General features: G+C 36.0%; 1 protein-coding gene and 1 pseudogene across 3 annotated transcripts in view; one reads left to right on the top strand and one right to left on the bottom strand.

Moving 5' to 3' along the window:
* The window catches only part of CSRNP3 (cysteine and serine rich nuclear protein 3), a 198042-nt gene that overhangs the window by 83324 nt on the left and 90694 nt on the right, over positions 1–24024 (top strand). Inside the window, exon 1 of one of the 3 annotated variants that reach the window (XM_020891722.2) lies at positions 13661–13921. The exons of 1 other annotated variant lie outside the window; for it this stretch is intronic. The gene's annotated coding sequence lies outside the window, so the exon portion shown is untranslated. Of the gene's footprint in view, positions 1–13660; positions 13922–15574; positions 15734–24024 lie in introns of those variants that run through there. One more of the 3 variants, XM_020891723.2, reaches the window with a different exon arrangement.
* Positions 5372–6160, bottom strand: LOC110136200 (small ribosomal subunit protein eS4, X isoform-like; annotated as a pseudogene).

Here is a 24024-nt window from a genome sequence, read left to right as displayed (position 1 = left end):
ACTTTCATGCAGTGCGTTTAGGAACAGGAAGCATCTCTTTAAACACTATCCATTTATCTAACATATAAAAAGAAAGACTTTAATTCCTTATATTAGTTACTAAGGACTATTGCTTGTCAAATACATTTCTGCAGTTAAATAATAAAAAACCAGAGTGCTTGACTGAAAAGAGCATTAGTCTAAATTAAGAAAATGGTCCCTTGAAATATTTACGCCTTACTTTTCCCATCAGTAAAATGGGATAAAGTTACAAGTGGTGCTTCTTTCTTGCATGGCTACTTAAGGATGAAAGGAATGTTTAAAACATCTCAGGAGAAAATTCAAGTCCATCAAAAGGTTGAATAAATTCAAGTTACCCAGCACAACCCCCTCAAAAGGCCATATGAAACTGGACTCAGAAAGGGAGAATGGTTGAAATATTTTTTTCTTCCTCTCCAAGAATGACTTCTTACTTTTCCAATTTAGTAATGATATTTCTGTTTATTCTGTGCTCTTGATATTCAGTAAAAAGTCATTTCAATTTTGGCAATATATTCACTGAAACCTTTTGGGTTTTATTCTCTCTGCAAATATTATAAAATTGTATTTTTTTCTGTAAATTTAACAGCAATGTTTACAAAATTGTTGCAACACAGGTCACCTTATAATCTCTTTTGTCCTATGAAATTCTCTACAACTAAACTGAAATCTTACTATTTTCCACAGCACAGTGTGTCCCTTGCCTCAAGAGGAAAGAATAAGACAGTTGCAATAAACAAAAACGGAGTAAGAAATTTCTACTTTGTAAACCCTTTTTCCTTCTGGTCCATCTGCTGTAGGTTTGATGGGGAGGGGGTTCTCATCATCAATCAATGTCTCAATAAGCATTTCTTATGTTAATGACCGTTAGAGTCTTGTGAACTTAATGCTGAACGAATATAAATACAAAGCTCGTCTGTATGTACTATTACTGTGTGGACATTTTAGTCTATCTAACATACTTTCATTTAACACATGTCATGAATTGACAGAAAGCTTCTGTTGACAGAAAAAGTGTTCTCGAAATGGCTTACATATTGGCAGACATGTTGATCTGAAATGTGACATGTTTGTTAAGGCCCATTAGCAAAGCCTGAATACCTCTGTACTCTGAAAGAAACTGACCTCTGACTTCAAAGAGATCACGTTAGGCAAACAAGTACAAGCAAAATTACAGGCCCTGCTCTCGGACATAGCAACAGTTGAAGCATATCTCTTCTGTATTTGGAAGAAAAGGAGGGAAGGGAGAAAAATTGTTGGCAAAGGGGATAGTAATGATGATTGGTACTTGAGGAAAAGGCCCAAGAAGTTTATCAGTTGGAGAAATTTTTAACAAGGCTAAAAATGTGTTATCAGCTGTGGAACAGCTACTAGAGGAGAGAAACTGCAAGATATCCTGTCTGATCCAATTCTCATAACCCTGTTGTGATGGGTGAGAGGAGGAAGTGTGCACAATCTTTCCAGTTTTTCATCTGTTTTCTATTGAGACAAGCTCAGAAAACACAAACTAGAAGCTTGTGTTAAACAATAATTCTGTCCTCTGAACAGCAACCTGTGTGTTACCAGTGTTATTCAAATATTCTAAAGACAGCTATTTAAAATCTTGTGTACATTTTATGTCTATATTCCATAAACACTTTTGCAAGAAATTGTTCAACAGCATTGAGCATCCCCCAGCGTGAAAGTCTTGTGGGAGGCACTAAAGATATAAATGTGAATAATGTGGAGCCTTTATCTTTGAGATCCCAGTTTATTGGTATCTTTCTAGAAATGCAAACACATTACACAGTATGATGTTGTAAGGTGGATAGTAGAGTAATAAGTGAAGACATGTGAAAGAGAGAGAAAGGAATGGCCTTTTTCTCTCCATGCGCAAGGGATATGGAGATAGGTTTTAAAAGGAAGGGCAGTTTTGAGCTAAGTCTTAAAGGGGGAGCAAGAGCTGACGGATGAAGGAAAGAAGAGAGTATAAGGAAGCAGAAGGCCATCTCTCAGTTAATACTGGCCTGTGGACCGAGAATGGGCTTCTAGTCCAGATTTTCCTGTTTATCGCCAAGACGTATGGGTCATGCAGATTCAAAGTTGCCCCTCAAATTGTTGCCTGGAAAACTCCCAAACTATGTTATACTTTTCCAGTATATGATTAACTTTAAAACCGACAATGGGATATTAGGTTCATAAGTTCTAGCATCATGTCTCTCTGGAATAGCAAGAAAGCTAGAATTAAATGGCTGGGCATTTGTTTTCCAGGCACTGTCATGCATAAGGAATATTTTGTATTAATACATTAATATTTTCCCAATTAGATGCTTTTACCCCAGGCTTTCCAATTTTTCTGCTGTTGAGTTTCAACTAGAACTACATAATGCCCAGCTATAGTTTTTTTTTTTTTAATCCCAACGTCTTCTTCCAATTTAAACATGTATCTCTTACTCTAGGGCCCTTACCTTCTTCTTCTTACTATCTCCTCCAGGCAAGTAAAATAACGTATCATAGTGTAAGGCCCAGCAGCTCATTCAGAAGTAGGGTTACACATTGAGACCTTATTGTGCCGCCCCTAGTCACCCATTCTGGTCCACTGCCACGGTAAGAAGGCCTGGGAGTAGATACATGAACATTCTTGTAGTACCTCAAAGGTAAATTTAGAAAAACAGCACACTCTGTAGTTGCTTGAAGAAAATGTTGAAAAGGAATCTGTTCATCAAGGGACAAAAATCACATCTTTAAAAAACCTAGTAGACCAGATGGCATTGTGTCAAATCTGGCCTAAGGGTGGAGTGTGGAGGCAGAGTTCAATTTCCTTGATATCTGAAGGCTTAAAATCGCAACGTTTAAAATTGTTTGAACAATAGCCTTAATTTTAAATAATTTTTCTACCATTAAATTAATTTAGCATAATTAATTTTAATGTAAAAATTACATTATTAATTTTTCATTGTATCAGTAACAGGAGACAGAACACATAAAATTTAGAAAAAGTCAAAGTCAAAAATAAAAATCACCTATTACTTGATGTCGAAGAGATAACTATTTTTTATGATTTTGATTCTACTTTTCTAATTATCTTATACTTAAAACACTGAACTTGCAGTGTGTATATTGTTTTAAACTCACACATAATCCCTAAATTCCTTTAATTCCTCACCAGTCTTCTTCTATACGTTTTACTTGTAATGATGTTTTTTATATTTCTGGTAAACTTCTTCACTAATTATTATTTTTAAACATTTATATTTTTATATAGTCATAATGCTGACTTTAATGGCTATATGATATTCTATGACATTGATAAATATGTAATAAGTAATTAAGTATTAATATTAATTACATATATGTAATAAGTAATATGTAATACTTGTAGTTTATTAAGTCTTAAATTTATTGCTTCCACCTGGTTTCAGGGTGGCTATAATATATAGTAAATTAAAGCAAAGGGAAAAAATAAATAAATAAAGGGGAAACGAAATAATGTAGTCATAGACTTCCTGGGTCAAAGAGATAGTGTATAGACACAATGTAATAAGCATCGGTAGACAACATTAAAGTCACCTCACTGTGCATGGCTGGGAAATGGTAGCAATATAATGCCCAATTTTGTCTCAGTCATCATAATCCCGTGTTTCATAGATAAATATGGGCTTCCCCCATAGGTGACTCAATGGTAAAGAATCTGCTTGCCACTGCAGGAGATGCAGGTTCAATCCATGGTCTAGGAAGATCCCCTGGAGAAGGAAGTGGCAACCCACTCCAGTATTTTTGCCTGGGAAATCTCATGGACAGAGGAACCTGGTGGGCTACTGTCCTAAGGGTTGCAAAAAGTGGACATGACTTAGTGACCGAATAACAGCAGCAGCAACAATCAATAACTCCCAGGCTTCCCAGGTGGCTTGGGTGTAAAGAATCCACCTGCCCATGCGGGTGATGCAGGTTCGATCCCTGGGTTGGGAAGATACCCTGGAGGTGGGGATGGTAACTCACTCCAGTATTTTTGCCTGGAGAAGCCTATGAACAGAGGAGCCTGGCAGGCTACCATCTATAGGGTTGCAAGGAGTTAAATACAACTGCAGTGACAGCATACACATAGATAACTATCAGTAATTAAAGAGGCAAAGATTAAAATCTTGCTTTGGCTTCAAAAGAGCAGCAATAGTTGTGGTACCCCGGTTGTCAGCTGAAGCCATCAGGAGTCACAGTACTCAAATAAAATGTATTTACAGTTCTTTCCATTCTTAATCCCAGGTAAGAAAGTCTTAGAATATCTAGATAGAGTTTAAATGAGACTGTGATCAAAAGTCTTTTTTACTGTTTATTTGGAAGACTGATGGCTTTTCTTCAATGGCATGTTGATGTTCCAAATTAAGATAGGTGTGAAAGGTTCTTTAGCCTGACAACCTGAATTAAATAACACCACTAATACAAGGGAACACATATACACTATGATCACATGTGTATATAACAATCGTGTGTGTGCATGTGTGCGTTTTAGTCTCTCAGTTGTGTCCAACTCTTTGCGGCCCCATGGACCCGTCAGGCTTCTTTTTCCATGTGATTCTCCAGGCAAGAATACTGGAGTGAGTTGCCATTCCCTTCTCCAGGGGATCTTCCCGACCCAGGGATTGAACCCAGGTCTCCTGCATTGTAGGCAGATTCTTTACTGTCTGAGCCACCAAGGAAATCAATTATATACCAGTACAATAAGGGTGTATAATTTCCTTCCCTAAGAGTTAAAAATTAGAGCCAAACATGCTTGGATCATGGTTTCATGTAATAGTGCTCTTTGATAAAAATAGATATGAATAATGAATACTAAACAGGAAGCTGACTATATGAACAGGAAAGAAAATGCATTCCTCTTTTCAAAGAAGTCAGTCACTAGCATTAATAGCAAGCCTCAGGATTAAGCTCATTAAAACACCTGCCTAAAGAAGAAATCTAATTTATTTTTTGTATGTCTTCATGTTGTATGATTAATATAAAGCATGAAGGTAGATTTTGTGATATGGACCATGATCTTAATCTGCATAGAACACTTTCAGATAGTTTCCTTGTATGAGTATCACAGTTAAGTTCAATTAATGGTATTCCAGATTTGAAGTTTGGTTGTGAAGTTGATTGTGCTTTCTTTACCTTTATTCAGGCCACTGAGAGAGTGGAGAGAAATGTGTTTCCGGATAATTGATTTTGTTTGTGAACTCCTCTGCCAGGCACTGAACACTCAGGATGGAATCCTTGTGTTCTAAGGGCCTTGTACTTTTTCTGGGAGCATTTTAGGCATTCAGTGTTTACCACTGAGTGGCTCCATATCTTTAATTAAGTACAAAGACTTTGCGAGTCATGTCACCTAGAGATCATTTTATACACTGCTCTGTTTGGCTGCCAATCTCTTGTTTCTTTCCTCAGGAATGCTGAGGCAGATACCCTTTTACGAGGAAGAGAGATCCATGGTCTGTTGCCTGTGCCAATAACAAAATTGTTGGAGAGCTGGATGGCAAAGCTGTTGCCATTGGCATCTTTTATATGAGCTACATCAAAAGAACAGGATGTCCCTCCCTGTCGGTGATCATAGCAACTCTTCCCAAGTTGGCACCTCCAGTCACCATGCACAGGTTACAAATGTTAAATTTGATGAAATCAGTAATATTTCCAGTCTTCAAATCAATTTGAATGATGTCATTCACCTTGATGAGGAATTCGGGGTAGCAGATGTTGTGAGCATCATGGGTCACCAGATGAGGGATTCCTTTTGTGCCCATGAAGATCTGTCTTACTTTCTACAACTGATAGTTGGCCTCCGCAGGTGTAATATGATGAAGAGCAAAGCAATTCTTGATGTCATAGATCAGAGGAAAATTCTCTGCAGTCTTGCCAATTCTGATGACATTCATAAAATCAGCAGGGTAGGTTGTATCAGTGTGGACCTTGCCATCAATCTTAATGAATTCTGTATGCAGATCTTCTCTACTTCATCCCTTGTTGGGGTGTACTTAAGTCTGTTCCTTAGGAAAATGATTTGGGGGAAACATTCCCTCAGCTTATGGGGACTGGTAGATGAATGAGGAACAAACACTCCAGTCAGTATATCCAGCATGCCATGCTCTGGAGCTGCTACATGTTTCAGGTGCTTCTTGGGACCACAAGTCATGGCTGCTCTAGGCATGAAAGGCATTCCTCTTGCATTTCTAACATTGGTTACTGATATCATCATCCATGCTGTCCTCCAAATGAAAAATCCTGGATTCAGGATTCCCCCTAATTCCTGCCTAAGTATCTGCTGACTTACTTCCTTAATATCTTTCCTTTCCATAACTAGGGCTGCCACTGTCTTCATTCAGAGCTTTGTAACCTTTTCCTATGGGATATTTCAACTGTCTCATTTGGTGTCCTTTTTTTCCAGACCCTGTCTCCAGTTCATTCTCCTGAGTCATCTAATAACAAAACACAGATGTAGTCAAGCAAATTTTACATTCCCCTATAAGTACAAACTGATTCTTAGTTGAATTCCAAATAAGCCAGCATTACAAATGCACAATCCCATATCAAGATCGAATAAACTTACCATTTTCATAGTAAAGTTTTTAATTTCTTCCACATATGCATTAGTCATGCCTCAGACTCTGTATATATTTTAGCTCTTCTGCCTAGAATACTCTTCTCCTTTTCCACAGAAGAACTCTTACTCGTCCCTTAAGATTCATTTCCCACATCACCTCCTCTATGAAGCCCACTGTGACTATCTCAAGTAACATGATAGCAGTAGAGACACAATGCATTAAAGTTTGGGTTTGGATACTGACTCTGTCAGTCACTTAACTGACAAGTCACTTAGCAAGTCACTTAACTAGCCTGTTCCTTAGTTTTCTCATCAATGAAATGGAGATGGCAAAAGTAACTTACCTCATGGGCTTGTTGCAATTGTCATATGACTCAATTTATATGTGTCAAATAAAACACTTCATCTTGGTTAAGTACTTGATAACTATTAGCTATTTTTATATAGCTTATTCACTCCTGTCTTTTATGTTCTTATACATTTTTCAATTAGAGAATGTATCCCATTATGTTGTATCTATTTCTTTATATAGGTCCCTCCCTCTAGATGGAAAACCACTTAGCTTGCTGCCTGTGACTTATTCATCTCTTTAACCTATCAGAGCACTGAATCAGATTGTAAAATGAATATGTGAATGAGTGAATGAACTCAGGTAAATAATATGCTAAAACTATGTCTGTATGTCTCATATAAATCAGAGTAGAGTCAATCTAGTCAAGTACCTATAGACTTGTGTTAGTGAAATAAAATATAAGAAACTCCTTCCTGTGTCTTGAAACCCCAAAGTAGTGTCATAGCTCTCTTGTGTGCATGCTTAGTCACTTGGTCATGTCTGACTTTGAGACCCTACAGACTGTGGCCTGCCAGGCTCCTCTGTCCATGGGATTTCCCAGGCAAGAATACTGGAGTGGGTTGCCATTTCCTTCTCCAGGGGTTCTTTCTGACCCAGGGATTGAACCCCCATGGCCTGTGTCTCCTTGTAATTGGCAGGCAGATTCTTTACCACTGATAGTTCTTTTAGTTATGATATAACCTTCCCATTGACATGGAAAAGCCACTGGTCCTATTAAATTATTATTTTTTCTTTTTCTTTTTTTACCTGCTCAGTTCCTGTTTGCTTTTGCATGTGCTGTTTGACTCCATATTTTTGGTCCCATGTTAGACATCTAATTCAGCATAAAAAGAAATCTTTATAATCAAAGTTGATGGTCACTAAGAAATAAATGTATCCTTTGTGTTCTCAGAGAGGAGGTTTGCTTCATTTACTCTTTTCTCTGGATAAATGCTGTTTTCTAATGCTTTTGTGCTGATAAAGAGAATGAAGGGTAGGGGGAAACCTGGATACTTTCTTCTCTGGGTCACTTTGCATAAAGACTTCTTTGCAGCTGTGTTCAGATGATTTATGTACATATTGTATATGCAGCAGCAGCAATTATAGCAATACCTACCATTTAACCTGCATCATTCTGCATGGCTGTTCACCGGCTACTAACCTAACATCTGCTACTTTGGTAGTCTAATATTCAAATAGAATGAAGAATCAGAAAAATAAAGCTCTAGTAGACTTGTATACTTTGATAGGTAATGGTGTGTGGTTTAGGGAGTGTGGAGGAGCATATTTTGTCTTAGTTTGCATTATCCAAAGGCAACTATCTTTTTAATCTTTGTAGAATTAAGACATAATTTTCTTTTTCAGGTTAGGAATCAAATAGCAGAAAGAAATATAAGTGGTTCCCTCTATGTACTCTATCTATTTAAGGAAGATCCTGTTGTTTTATAGTCTTTTGTAAGCTCCCAAACACAATGTTTACAAAATTTGATGTAAACCAATTTTCACAATATTTGAAAGTAGACAAACTGAGGCCAATACAAATCAAACTGCCCATGAAATTACTAAATCTGTCTAACAAAGCTAGTTAGATGCTCTATACTGGTCACATATAATTTGTAACTAAATCACAGAACTGTTGAATTTAATGCAATAAGTCAGAGAGCTTGGCTTATCCAGCCAATTTAAAGTTCCTTCTTTCTTTATGATGGATTCCTCTCTCCTCATTCCTCGGTTGCCAGGGTTTCACCATTTCTTCTTACCTCCTCTTCCTCAGATTCCCTGCTGCCTTGCCTCTCTCCTGCCAGCGTTGCTTTCCTTATTCATCACTTTGACCATACCTCCTTTTCTATGCCTTGGTCACTTCCCAGTGTCTCCTATGTTTCAACAATCTCTGCACTTCAAGCTTCATTGCATTCCAAGAACGGACACCAGACTTCCTTTTTTCTCCTTTAACCTCCCAGCACATGCCTAAATCTCTTGCCACCCAAGCTTCCTCAAAGTTCCTCTCATTACAGTAAAGCTATTTCCCCTGTTTCTGGGTTTTTCCCAAAGTACCATTACTGGGAATTCCCTTTCCTTCTGGCTAGTGAAGCAATTTCTTCTCTATTAATTCAGATATCCCATTCTGGCAATATAGTCTTCTTAGATAACTCAGTACTCATGTGCTTGGACATGCTCTGATTTTGGAGGGGTTTTTTTTTTTTTTTTTTTTTGCTTTTTTCTCCACCCACCTCAATTGTATTTTCTTTTAATGAATCCATTAAATTCATCCATTTCACTGAATGTTTGCGTGCTAAGTCACTTCAGTCGTGTCCAACTATTTGTAACCCTATGGACTGTAGCCCACCAGGCTCCTCTGTCCATGGGATTCTCCATGCAAGAATAATGGAATGGGTTGTCATGCCCTCCTTCAGGGCTTCTTCCCAACCCAGGGATCGAACCCCTGTCTCTTAAGTCTCCTGCATTGTAGGTGGGTTCTTTACCACTACGCTCCCTGGGAAACATGTATGTGTATATATATATATATATATATATGTGTGTGTGTATGTATTTGTGTGTATGTGTATATATATATATATATATATATATATATATATATATACATATATATTAGACTGCCCCTTTCTTGTACTTTTATGTTTATTATGTTGTCTCTGTCCCACACATGTAACTAGGTTCTAGTTTTCAATATCTGAGTAACTGCAACAACACTTAGTGCCTAAAACAGCAACCATTGTATTACATCTTATGAATTTTTTAGGACAAGAATTTGAGAAAAACTCAGCTCAGTGATTCTTGCCCCATAGTGACAACTAGGGTAACTTCATGATACACCTTTGGTGGCTGGGTAGATGTGGAGGGTCCATGATGGCTTTCCATATGGGTTAGGCATCAGGAATGGCCAGAATCCTGAACTCAGTTCAGATCGTTTGATCAGAGTGCTACTGTGGCTTCTTTGTGACAGTCTTAGTGTAGTTATTCCTTTCACATGGCAACTCAAGGCTCCTGGAAGACTCAAGAGACTCCAAGAGGCTGAAGTGGAAGCTTTAACATTTCTTAGGACCTAACCTTGGAATCTCCAAAACATTCACTTGTGCAGCCTCTATTGGTTAAACAAATCATTAAGGCTAACTTAGAATGAAGGCAAGTGAAATTAAATTCAACCTCTTGAAGAGAAGGATACCACAGGAATATGTAGCTATTACATGTTACATATATATATATATATATATATACATATATATATACAGACATCTAGATATGACATTTGATAAATGGTTTTCTGATTTTGTGAAACAATATTGAAAAGAAATTATATTCATTGTACCTAAAATACATGTTAAATCAATAAAATAGTCAAACTTTAGAAAACATATCTCCACTGCACTACTCCTCCCATAACTTGCTAAGCAACTTTTATTTTTTAGCTAGATAGATTATAATTGTCTTGGGTACAGTGTATATTTCATTTTTATACCCCTAGCAACTCTCTCAAGCTTGGTATAGGAAACTCTCAAATGTTTGTTGAATTGAATTGAGTTAGTCCTGGATTTTGACATTGACGTGGCCAACTTATTGACTTCTTTGAATGTACCGTAAAGAAGGGTGAAGGTAACTTGAAAATCCAGCCTTATCAAGGGTACATCTAACATGATATATTGGTATATGCCAGTATATGTGTGTGTGTGTGTGTGTGTGTGTGTGTGTGTGTATACATGCCAATTAATATGGTTCTAGTTAATGCAGGTGATGGTATCTGTTAACCTTCATCTTCCTTCATGCAGTAGAATTTTCAAGGGACCATTCAGTTGGTGTGTCTATATCCAAGTTACTGAATGAATTGGATAGCAAACATTCTGGATTACTTCTGACAAGCGTTAGTTATTCTGTAGAAAAGAGGGGCAAACAAAATGATTCTATTATGCCTCTTTGTCATTAGAGAAAAGTCAAGCTAGTAAGAGTCAATAATAAGAATTGACACATCTTTTTTGAATTCACAGCTTTTCATATACAAAGCAAATTAAAATTTTCTTTCAGTCTTGGATGGAATTTCCTTCTTTAAGCTGTGATCTCGTGTTTCTCTGGTAATTTCAAATGTAAAGAACTCTTGGCTGATGAACTTGTTATATAAGCAGAGGCATTGCTGTTCATTGTGTGAGTATCAGAAACTCTGCTTCTATTCTCTTGTCATGTCCCTGACCAAGTTACAGAATTTTGATTGGAAGGATGGGTATATTTTGTAATTTGTTTTAATCCTGAGGCAATTTTGAGATTCATTTCAAATTACTTACTAAATTCATTTCTAGTTTATTTTCTGCAGGTACTAGGGAAAAAATCACCTCTTGTTTCAGAAAGTCCTATCTACTTACTAGAACTGTTTATCTCTGCTGTTAGGATAATGCATTCAAAAATTCTTTTAACTACTCATTAGAATTTTACATCATTTCTCCTTACTTTACTAATATTAGTTGACAATGCTTGGTTAAAACTTATTTAGAGAACTGAAGTATAAAAATATTGCTATTTACTTCCATGACATGTTTTCCAAAGATTTTTCTGTTCCTGTTTTGCAGACTTGACAAATAAGGCATAGGATGATAGAATCATTCACCAAGGTCATTTAAGACAATAGTAGACCTGGGAAGCTAATTACTGTTTCATGATCATTTTGTTTTTTTCTAGATCTTTCCAACTCTGTTGTCCATCTTTAAATACCTTTTTCAACATTAATGAATTTAATAAGCTTTTACATTTAATACATTGTTTACAGACTATAGTCTTTCCATTGGAGATATTATTTTACTGATAATTTGTTTAAATTGCATGCTATTTCTATATCCCTTGTATTTATTTACAGTTCTTTCTTATTATAAATTATTTATTTACATACATTCACACAAAATTCATATATATGGATTTTTATTTCTAATTTCACAACCTTTGCCCCTCCCTCTCCCAAGAATTTGAAAGTAACTTAGTTTTCTGCTGATTCTTTTTTTCCATTTGGCGACCATTTTATTTCACTGTTTTTGAAGTGATGCAGCAACAGAAAAATGGCTGCCTTTTGTTTATTTCCTTGTACATTAACATGATGACATCATCAAAGATATTAGCTACAATATGCATATCTTTAAGAACCCAGAATTACACTATAAGCCAGAAACACTTGTTTTCCTTTTTCTTTTAATGCCCCAAGGTTTTCTAGCTTTAGTGTGGCTCTTGTATGCAGGGGAAAATGAACATGAGCATTTTGGAACAAATGCATTGAAATGGTAGCATTCGAAACATATCTGAATATTTTTTCAAGGTTAAGAAAGATCCATGAAAAGGCATTTATTTAAGTCATGAAACATTCTAAATCAATGTTAACACTACAAAAAATATTATAAAGAATGATGTCAAATCATCATATTTAGAGACTGGATTTAGCCACACATGCCTATTTTGGCTTTAAATTATTTTTTAAAATTTCAGCTGACACAAAAAAATTTTAAGTTATAATTATTTCCAAAAAATAACTTCTCATTAATGAAAAGTTTAAGCAGGTATATAGATTTACTATTTTTAGGATTACTATATTACTTACAGGCATTATTAAAATGTTCCATATATCTAACTGTACAGAAAAATTTATTTTCTGATATTTATTTATGGTGTTTTTGACTTTTACTTTTGTGCTCTTCATTGAACATTGCATGTATTTGTCCTAAGATTTCCATTGAGATTAACAAGAAACAAGCTTTCAATTACCAATTCAATTTAGATTATTAAAGAGATAAGAAGTTTATTTTTTTCATCAACTTCCAATTATTAAATAGCTTTTTCATTTGGAAATCCACTATCCATTTTCAAATTTTGAGAAATAATTTTAGGTAATTATTTAAAAATACACTTTGGAAAGATATCTGACTATACCTATGTGTATATATGTATGTGTATTAATTCAGTATTTACATAGGAGAAAAATTACTCTAAATGTTGAGTAGTCAGTTTTGAAACTACTTGTTAACACTGAAATCAGATAAGGTAAACCATATGCTTTATTGAGGTGAGCTGTCTAAAATAAGTTACTGCGATTTTAAGAATTAATATGAACCACATGCCCTTTAGATCTTTAAATTGAAATCTTCATTGTTCTTTTAAGTCAGCTCTTATAGGAATGTGTCATCTTTTGAGAAGATAAATTAATCATCTACCTCACTTATATACATCAATAAAAGACACTCACTCTCTCATCTACTTTATCAAAAGTAATTAGAACATCTCTATTTTTATTCATATATCATATCTATTAGTGACTGAGATTTTCATTGAGGCGATTTTGAGGGGAACAATGACTTATCCTTTCGAAAACAGCCAAGAAAAAGAAACACCAGCAATCTAAAAGTTAAACATACTGTCAAATCATTCAGTTCAGCAAGGTTCTTTAATAACATTTGTACAAAAGTACTTTCAGAAAGCAAAAGGTGGGAAACAGCTTTTTCTTAGTTCCCCTTCCTTAAATTATTTTCCAGCTTCTTATTAAAATGAAATCTAGTGAACTTCTTTTAAATGCCTGCTCAAATGTTTTCTATAATAATAATAAAAAAAAATCTTGTGAAGGGATTTCCATAAGTTGTGCTGCATTAAAGACTTCGAGCAGCTCCCTAATCTGTTATTCCTTCCTCCTAGCAGACCTCAGCTGATAAAAATATCCATAGACACAGTGAAGTCAGCGGCATGCCTGGCTTTCTCAGACAAAACTCCCATGTGATCACATATAGGCAGCCTCAGTGAGGCTGATGCCGTGCAGCAAGCAGTAGGTAATGAGTCTTTGTGCAGAGTGAAGCTCTTGTCGCTGAACAATAAAGCATACGGTACCAGCAATAAAACACAGGGCTGGCAAATTTCAGAAGATTCCGCTGAACCAGGAAGAGCAGTGCCTTCGGTGATGCTGACACACATTAGAAAATGTTAATCAATTTATTTTGGATTCTAATGAAAAAAGAGTGCAAGGACTAAGACTACAGCTATTTGCACAGGTCAGTGATTTTATAAATTACTCCAACACTTCCTTGTGTTTGATTGGATTTAAATTAGGATGGGCTGGTGTGTATTTTGCCTTAAAAACTTTGCAAGATATTTACAGTGTGTAATATGAAGGATGCACTTGAATTGACCCAACTCAATTAAATGGCTGATGTAGTCAGATGTGATAGAGAAATGTTTATATGATTATAGGAAACTGAAAAGTTATTTATCCTATTTAAAAATTTATGGGTTAAAAAAATCACTCAGTAATTTCTAACCTTCTATAATGCAGAAATAACATATGGCAGAATACTGACAAATAGCTCAAATAAAAATCTTCACATTTATTTTTCCAGAATTAAAAAATTCTCTACTGCAATAGTTTGTGTCTTATGAATTGGATGATATATCATTCAAAATTTTTTGATATCTTTTAGTGTACTACAAGAGATTTAACATAGTCAATTATTTAAATAAAAAATTTTAAAACCAAGAAAATTTTGAAATGTTAATAATGCTATCTCCCAGAACAATGCATTTTATATTTAACTATAAAATAGCATATATTAATCTGTGCCTTTTATTTATCATGTTATACTTCTTTATTGCATTCAATGGTTTATTTCTTAAATATTATTCACTCATTAAAGGAGAAAACAAATTAGCTTAATTTAAAAAAGAAGAATGGATTAATTATGTGATGATGCATATTTCCATTGACTCACCATTTAGAAAAGAATATGTGCCTTCATGGGTATTTATAAAAATATGTATACATGACCTTCTGTACCTAGAAAATAATCACTTCTTAGGTTTATGAGCAAGAGAGTTTGTGTTTTAAATAGAGAGACTGCTGTGTGTAGGAAGACAAGGGAAGAAATAACTCTAGCAAATAATAGCACAACACTGAACATCTCTGCCAAGGAGAGACAAGCGTTACTGCTGCATGAATCTTTAGATCAAAACACGTAGTTTAACTTTGCTCTACATTTTTACCGCTGTGTTGTTTTACAGGCATCGTGGGACCTAAATTCTTTACAATTAATTTGTCGGACACCATTTAGGATGATGTTAAGGCACTAGGGCGCATTTAACATTTTATAGAATTACCACAGTGACTTCATGTATTCGTATAGTGACTCAAATGTATGCCTGTAAGATGCTGTTTAAACCACAACAAAAAGAAATATCCTATGTCCCTGATTATGCGTGCACTGTGCCTTGCAAGGGGGGAAAAATAGCTATGTTTCAAAAACAAGAGGAGTTAATGAAAATTTTAAATTGGCCTTCCACATGTATTTAAATGAAGTATTTGACTATTTGGGTTTCCTTGGTTACCATAGTCGCTGCTGACAGCTTCTTTTCGGTGGGGAAGGCGAAAGCAGGACTCTAAAACAAAGAGTTAAAACCACTTATACATTAATAGACAAGGGGGGCTGGGGGTGGGGCTGTGATGCCGGCAGCCCGGCGCAGTCGGTGCCCACCCCCCATCGCGGATTCCAGTTCTCGGGTGATTCAGGTATTCTGGCAGAACTGCAGTTCCACAATTCCTTACCCAGCATTCCGTTTCAGCTGCTGGAGGGCTGCCCGAGCCTTATGCAAATGAGACCAGCTCCGAGGCTTTGACTGCAGAAGCGAGAGGAGGGGGGGCAGAAGGGAGTTCAAAGGTCACAGGGCTGGTGGAAAGCTGGATCAGTTGCCCGAAAAAAATGCACTGGGCTCCTCTGCAGCAGTGTTTTGCAGCAGTTACGTGAAGTGTGTTTTATGTCTCAGAGTGAAGATCTTACAGCGTGTGTGCCGTAGTCGTTTTAAAGTGCACGCAGGTACGGTGACAGATTTCGTGATGCGCCTGATTTTGTTTCTATAAAAGACACCGATGAGGATTGGCTATTTTACTTCATTGTGGAAATCGGCAGGGTGTTCTCGATTTTCAGCTTCCCTTAACTAGTTTATTAAATCTTCTTAATGTTGTCTCAATTTGAAACGCGGGTGTTTTGTTCCAATGGAATAATGTCATGAGAAAAAAAATTGGGGTTGGGGATCCTAAATAATTCCATTTTGGAGAAAGTTTTTGATTGCAGGGAGGTATCTGGGTTGAAACATCTACTTGAATGTCAAGACTTTAAACTTTTAGAGGATTTTCACATATTTAAGAAATCTGTTTTAAATAAGAACCTAAGATTCCTGTGAGGTATCTGGAACTAAATAATGGAGTTCTTTTGTTCATAACCCACATGATACCATAAGGACAGTTCCAATAAGTTATATTTTCATTTCCTTTTAAGAGAGGGTTCATTTTGGAGAGTCTTCATTCTGTATTTCATTACTAAACACCTTATCAAAGAAATCATTTCTTATTTGGGGGTTGCATCCTTTAAATACTTTAATTTTCATAATTGTTATTAATTTTCTTTGGGACTTTTTAGATAATGCTATTTTGAACTCAACATGTTCAGCTTCCTATGACTTTTCCTTTAAGTCTGGATTGTGAAGTGAACCTCATAAATGTCACAGGCAGGAAAAAAGTCTTTTTCCATAGACTAAATTTCACACTTTTGTAAAATGTGTGATTACATCACAGGAAAGTCTGACCTGAACCAAACAAATGTGTCCTCACTTTTATTGTTCATATTGCTTTTTTATTTGAAAAGCATATTTTTAAATAAACCTAATTAAAGCAGCATGATCAGACTATCTATGTCATTAAAATTTTCAAATGTGTCAATTCAGCAGTTACAATGCTGATGGGGAAAAATGTTATTGTAATTTGCATCAAATATTTATCTGTTTACATTATAGGTTATATGTGTATGAAAATAAGTTGGAAAGATGAAGAGGCAAAATAATGTTTTGTTGTGAAATTGCTTTATGCTTTCATATTTGCCTAAGATATTTTGAGTGAATTTTATGAACCTTACCTACAAAGAGCTAGTACATGTTTAGATAATTACTTTCTTTTGCATTGAGAAGGGGGCATTAATTTTATTATAATGATTATCAAGATTTGGTAGTTTGGCACTAATATCTTTTATTTTAAAATGGGGTACGGGGAGTATGGAGGGCAGACCAAAACAGGAGAACGGCCATTTAAAACAGTGAAGGACAAGTCCTTTAAATGTTTATGAAATCACTTCATAGCAGTCATTTAGGGCCAGATTCTCATCCTTTATCACACTATGGGGACATTCTGACGTTTATCCAGAATCCTGAGATTAAATTAGGAAAAGATACTCATATTTTGTACGAGTTTTGTAAAAACAAATAAACTGCCATTTTCTTCTAAACTCTCTTTTATAACTTTCAGTAATGACTGCAGCTTAAGGGGATATATTTTAAGTCAATTGCCCCTTTTTATGTAGAATGGAAAATGCTGTCCTTTGGTCTAAACAGCATATTTGGTTACTTTTGTTTTATACATAGGTATATAATTTTATGAAATACATACTTAACATTTTATATATTCATATGTTGTTATATATAAGATATGTATATATTATATATGTATGCATACATACTACATACATACATGTATTTCAAACAGCCAAATAAAGTCTTTCTTACAGTCAACTATGTTTTATCCAACAATTTTGAAAAGCAAACCTCTTTACTTTTAGCTCAGGTCATGCCCAGAGTTTATACCTACCAGCCCTCTACATGTGTTACAGGCAGGGCACAGGGAAGAGGAAAGAGCTAGGTTTAAAGTTCATTTAGCCTGTCCAATACTATTCACTTTGTAAATGCAACTGCTACTACCCGTTAGCACATTCTGAATATAGAAATAAAAACAGTGAGGGCAAAGAAGGCGCGCCTGTGAAGATTCTTGTAGAAAACGTGGTAATAGACAAATGTGAAATAAAGAGGATTGTTGTGCTTTCGTGAGCCACGAGAGAGCTATATATGTCCTGCGGCAAATTTATGGCTTTGAATATCCTGGAGAATTTATGTCTCTATGCAAATTCACTCAAAACTTTGAAGTCTTTTTTGCATTTGCTTGAACCATACAGCTTCCATACAGATCTCAGCAGCAGGTACCTAGTAAGTTAATGGTCTGGATACTTAAATGCATATAGAAAAATGCATTTCTGTAATGCAAATGAAGTTAAATTTAGAAAGTTAAGAGCAAATAGAGTAATGTAAAAACAAATCATTGAAGGATGTACACAGTGTACTTTACGAGGTGGTATTATATCAGACTTCAAAGAAATCTTTAAGGATTTTTCAAAAATTAATTTCCTGCTTTCTGATTACCAATCTGTCTTTGTCATCATTTGAAACTAGAGACCATATTGTAAGCTTGGAAAAGATTTTAGGGCAAACATGTTGTACTCAGTCTAGCAGGATGGAACATAATCTAAAATCTACAAATAACTGTTGTCATCTCAAAATTGTGTGTGTAGGTTTTAGGTTGTATTATCAATATATGTGTCCTTTTCCTGAAGTTCTGGTGCCTATGAAAAAGAAAGAAGAATAAAATTACAACATATAGATGGAAAATGTAAAGAATAATTGAGTATTCAAAACAATCACATTTTTTCATCTTAACCTGGCATTTCTTAGGAAACAGTCGAAACAAATGATTGCATTTTTATTTCCTATTCTAAAATGTAAATAGACTTGTATTAATTTTGTTGAAGAGTATAAGGATAATACAGTTGTAAGATGGCTTTAAAGGTCTTATTTTTATTCCATATTATTAGACAGATGGCAACATTATAGTAATACTTTGTCTAGGACAGTTGGAAAGTAATCTACTAAATTAACCAATTTTCCAAATATGTAAAGTTTACAACTTAAATGGCCAGTTTTTCTTTAATGGTATTGGTTTCATGGAAGTTAAAATATGGTACATATCATTCTGCTTTGTTGAGCAAAATTGAAATCAGTTTAGGCCCTTCTTCATGGCATAAGAATTATTTCCACCATTACGCTGGCTTATAGCAAATGATAACATTGTTCCTAAACTGTGCACCAGTACTAAATAGTGTTAGTTGCTCAGTCATGTCCAACTCTTTGTGACCCCACAGAGTGAGTTCACCAGGTTCCTCTGTCCATGGGATTCTCCAGGCAAGAATACTGGAGTAGGTTGTCATTCTTTTCTCCAGAGGATCTTCCTGACACAAGGATTGAACCCAGGTCTCCTGCCTTGCAGACACATTCTTTACCATCTGAGCTACAGGAAAGTCCAGTACTAAATAGTGTTGCTATTGTATACTTTTTAGCATATAGCTTTATATGCTTTCTACATACTTTATATGCCTTTTATATTTTACTCTTTCTTTTCTCCTGTTAATATTTATTATTTTAGTAATTAATGATTACTCCTTATCTGATAGTAATTAAAAATGAAGTGTGTGCACTTAGTTTACATTAAATTCTGAATAGCTTAGACTTTGGTGGGCAGAGTGGCGAGAGGTAAACATCCCTCTATATCACTCCTATGTGCTAATCTTCTGACACATGCAGATACGTAGTATACTGAGCACAGAAATGTAGAATTTGTCTTCGTTTTTCTTACATTCAGGATATTTAAAATCATGTTGGAACTCCAGATAAATGAGAAATTGAGTTTTGTTGCTACAGTGAGAATCTGTCATACTAAATCACCAACAGGGATTTGAAATTACTTTTTCTAATAGGGAAATGAGGAATTTCTAGCAGGTATACCAAAGAAAACACACAGACCAATTACCTTGGTGGCGTTTGACTAAACACTGGTGCATATACCTATTCTTACCAATTTCAGGAGTTGTGGTCCTGAAATTTCGTACTTAAATCCTGGGACTTTGAGATACACCACCTTCTACTGCCATGCTAATTATTACTCAGGAAATCACTCATCTCCATGTAAGCTTATGAATGCACATATTCATTTAGAAATGCATTATTTAGTCATTTGTGTGTGTGCATGCATGTACACATGTGTGTACGCCTAATATTCCCCCCAATCATATACAAGAAAAGTAAGACAACAGAGCCATCAATCCCCATTTCTTCAAAATTCACTAGTATAGTGTATATGTTAAGATACATACAGTGGTTAATATCATACCCGTTAATAAATGGTCTCTTACACTCCAGAGATTTTTGAAGAGCTGAAGAAATGTTGCTTCTCATTCTGTAAGAATTAGAATAGCCCAAAGTACTGGGGAAAAGTTCTATATCATGGTCTTCTTTTGCCCACTAGTATTTAAAAATGCCTGAGAACTACTTTAACAAGCCTGGGTAATTTTGTCTAATACAACAAAACATTGTAAATCTACGGCAATTCATGAACAATTGAAAAACCAGGAAAATATTGTATATTGTTTTCTTAATAAGTAAGTGCTTTTATTATGTAGTTTTAAAGAGTGTAAGTTCACACTATATTGTGGAGTGTGAAAAGACTGAATAGCATGGTGTTTGGGAGTTTACTTTCAAGTTTCAACCCTGTTGTCATTTCTAAAGCATGGTCTGCCATTTACAATCCATATGGCCCTGGACAGGGTACTTGAAAACTAAGCCTCATCTTCATTTGCAAAGTGGAGATAATTGTGTCTATATCAAAGAGCTTTTATGAAAACAAAATGGCATGATGCATGCCTGGCACAGAATATGAGCATTATAAGTGAGAACTATAGTAATAAATTAGTAATATTTTTCAACCCACAGGAGTTGGTTGCCTGGTCCTCATATGACAAGTTCAGCTTAAATCTATAGTTACAACACTCTTGATAAAATTTCAGTGGATGAGAAAAAGACATGTTTTCCAAAGATAGAAACCCACTAGGAGAGAGGTCATACCTAGAAAGTACTGAGCAGTTGATGCCTTATATTCAGATGGGACAAGTAGAAGTGGCAGCCACCATAGTTATCAAATTCAGAATATATGTGGTTTCATAGTCCTACCAACTAGAAATGTAATATCCACAAAATCCTCACATATGTAGTAATATATGCTTTTTTTAAATTCTCTTGTTTTATATCCTTTGTTGCTTTAAAATTTTTCATTTTTAAGGCTTTGCTCTACTATTTTTTTCTTTTCCATGTTGACTTTGTACAATTAAGGCATTAGTTGTTCATTTTCCACCCAAAGTTCCTGGTTTATCCATAGACTATGTGTTGCAGAAAGGGGAACCTCTTCCAGGGCCTGAAACTGGACTCTTGTCTAACATTCAGGAATGAGTTGTCCGAGGAGACACATGTGCTAACAAAGCATGAGATTCTATTGGGAAAGGGCACCCGGGCCGAGAGCAGGAAGGTAAGGGAACCCAGGAGAACTGCTCTGCTGCGTGGTTCGCAGCCTTGAGTTTCATGGTGATGGGATTCGTTTCCGGGTTGTCTTCAGCCAGTCATTCTGACTCAGAGTCTACCTGGTGGTGCACGCCTTGTTCAGCCAAGATGGATGCCAGAGAGAAGGATTCTGGGAGGTGGTCGGACGTGTGGTGTCTCTTTTTGACCTTTCCGGAACTCTTCCAGTTGGTGCTGGCTTATTAGTTCCGTGTTCCTTACCAGGACCTCCTGTCCTAAAACAACTCATGCAAATGGTTACTATGGTGCCTGGCCAGGGTGGGTGATTTCAGTCAGTGTGCTTCCCCTAACATATGGACCTTTCAATTATAGAGCGAGCATGGCTCATGTTCAGTGCCCAAGAAACGTTTGCTGATCCAATGCTGTTGTATAGCAGGATTCCAGTTCTGCCTCATGACTTAAAAGTGCTAATTTGTTTAAATCACGAAAAAAATATTCATGGACTCACTGCTGTTTTAAACTTCCTCTGTATCAGAATGATATCTAGAAATACTGCATCAATTGATTTAGTCACAAGGTTTTTCAAAAGAAATCTAGAAAATATATCTACATATTTTTTACTTAAAAATCATTTTAATAGCAGCATACCTAGAAGTGCTCTGTGATGACTATACATGAGTAGCAAGTGTTGGATAAATTGGTGGTGGGGAGTGGGGAATATCATGATTCTGCTTTTGTGAAACTTGTTTGAACGATGAAACTTTTCTCAATAGTGGGTTTCCAAGTTTTAAAAGATTGTATGAGTTTGGTGTGATTTATTTCTATTATGAAATGATTTTAATTTATGCCAGGAGAACCTTCTCTGAGACTTGAAAATTCAGGTATTTAATCTTACTCTCTAAATTATTTTTACTAATTGCTGCTTCATGCAATGTCAGCTGCAGGTTGAATAACTATTTACTATCTGCCTTCGGTAGTAAAAAAATCTATATCTTGCCTAAGGTAGTGATCATTTTAAAGGACATGTAAAGTGCTTTTTCTACTTATTCTAATTTTTCAAATCATCTTTATTTTTTTGCACAGTATCTTTGGCAGGATCCCAGTGCTTAGATGGGTATGGTCCTGAAGTTTGACCATATTTATTATGATGTCCACTCTAGGGTACTTTATAAGGAAGTGTTTTTAAAAGATCTTTCACTTCAGTATATTCCTATGATTCTTCTGAAGGAAAAGGATGTCATATCTCTCAAATATCTTTTGATCTATGCTGACTATTCTACTATCTAGTCAGATAATTTCTAAACGACTGAAGAGAAATGTCTTAAGTGCTCAGGAAAAAAAAAAATGTTATCTTCCAGTGTTGCAGTAATAATTCTAAATTCTTTCACATTTGTGTGGTCCTTTTTTTCCCCTAATGTGGGAAGTCTTGCGAGTCATCCAAGAAATTAGACTAAGTCTTAATAGAAGCATATAAAATAAATTTTTCATTGGTACTTTTGTCTTTGGGGTAGGAAAAATAGGCTTACAACAGGCACTTGATCCGTTTTCAACAGTTTTAAAAGCCTTATCATGTTCCTGGTTGGGCCTCTCTGCTCTTGCTAACTGAAAATGCATCCTGAAAGTTAACTTTAGGGAACAACTTTGGCTTTCTGTCCACATGTATTCTGTTATATCGTGTTGCCAAATAACAACTAATGAATGATGTTTTTAGGGTTACGAGGTATTGAAAACCAAGCTCTGGCTATCTTATATGGACCCTAATTCCAATGACAGGTAGTATGGAAAGCTTCTTGGGGTTCTGTAGAACCCCTTTAGCATTAGTAAGTGGAGTAGCCTTCCATTCCTTTGTCAGTAGGGCATGCATCAGTTTAGACATTGCAGTTTGCACACAGTGAGGCAGGGCAGTACTGACGGTTAGAGGCTCCCACGTTTGATGGGGGCCAGGCTTTTATCATTTACTCCTTGGTTGTGGGGACTGTACTGCATCAGAGCCTGTTCTTACTAGGTATGCCCTGCCCCTTATTTTGATAGAAGTGGAAACTGAGACGCAGAGGAGGTAATCCTCTTACCTAAAATTAGGCCACTTGTTAGTAGCTGATCCAGGATTAGGTTCCAAATTGATGACCATTCATTTACTGAATAGGCACTGGAATACATGTTCAGCTCAGGAAGAACTGTACAGTCAAGTATGTGAAACAGTCAGGTGAACTAGTAATTCTGATGCAGTGTAGTAAATACTGCTCAGGGCATCAGCCAGGTGCTGTGCTGTGATGTAGGGAGGTCACTAGACCCAGTGTGATGCTGGTCAGGGAATATTTTTCAGAGAAAGTCTGGCTCAGGTCTCCTGGGCAAATGACCTAGATCTCTGAAACCGCAGTTTCCTTTGCTAAAACTACCCTGCAGATTTGGGGGAAAGATTACAGAGGATAGGTGCAAAGTGTCTGGCCCATAATAGATATTCACCAAATGGTGACTGGCATTATTATAAAAGGAATGAGGCAATCTAAACTACATCTTAGGAAAGACAGACACTGTTTAGAAAGGAACCCTTGAAATCAGCAAGGAATATCTGCAGGAGATGCAGTGCACTCTTTGGCACCGATGGTAGAAGAAGCCAGGGGAGAAAGAACCTTGCCTTGGGAGGGGGATGACCCTAGTGTAAAGAGAACAGGAGGCAACAGATGCTCAGACTTCTAGGATACTTTAAACTAATGTGTTTCCAATCAATCATTCTTTTAAGTTCTGGATGTCCACCAAAGCTGAGGAAATGGCGTTAAGTCACTAGAGCAGACGTTTTTAACCAGGAAATCCATGGATAAATGGCATATGCATGTGTGCACTTGTTTCAGGGGCAAGCATTCATTTCTTTAATTAAATTATCAAACTG

The sequence above is a fragment of the Odocoileus virginianus genome, chromosome 13 (genome assembly GCF_023699985.2).
Source record: "Odocoileus virginianus isolate 20LAN1187 ecotype Illinois chromosome 13, Ovbor_1.2, whole genome shotgun sequence".
Taxonomy (NCBI): Eukaryota; Metazoa; Chordata; class Mammalia; order Artiodactyla; family Cervidae; genus Odocoileus; species Odocoileus virginianus.
Note: the sequence above shows the minus strand (reverse complement) of the source record. Positions and strands in the feature narration are given on the sequence as shown.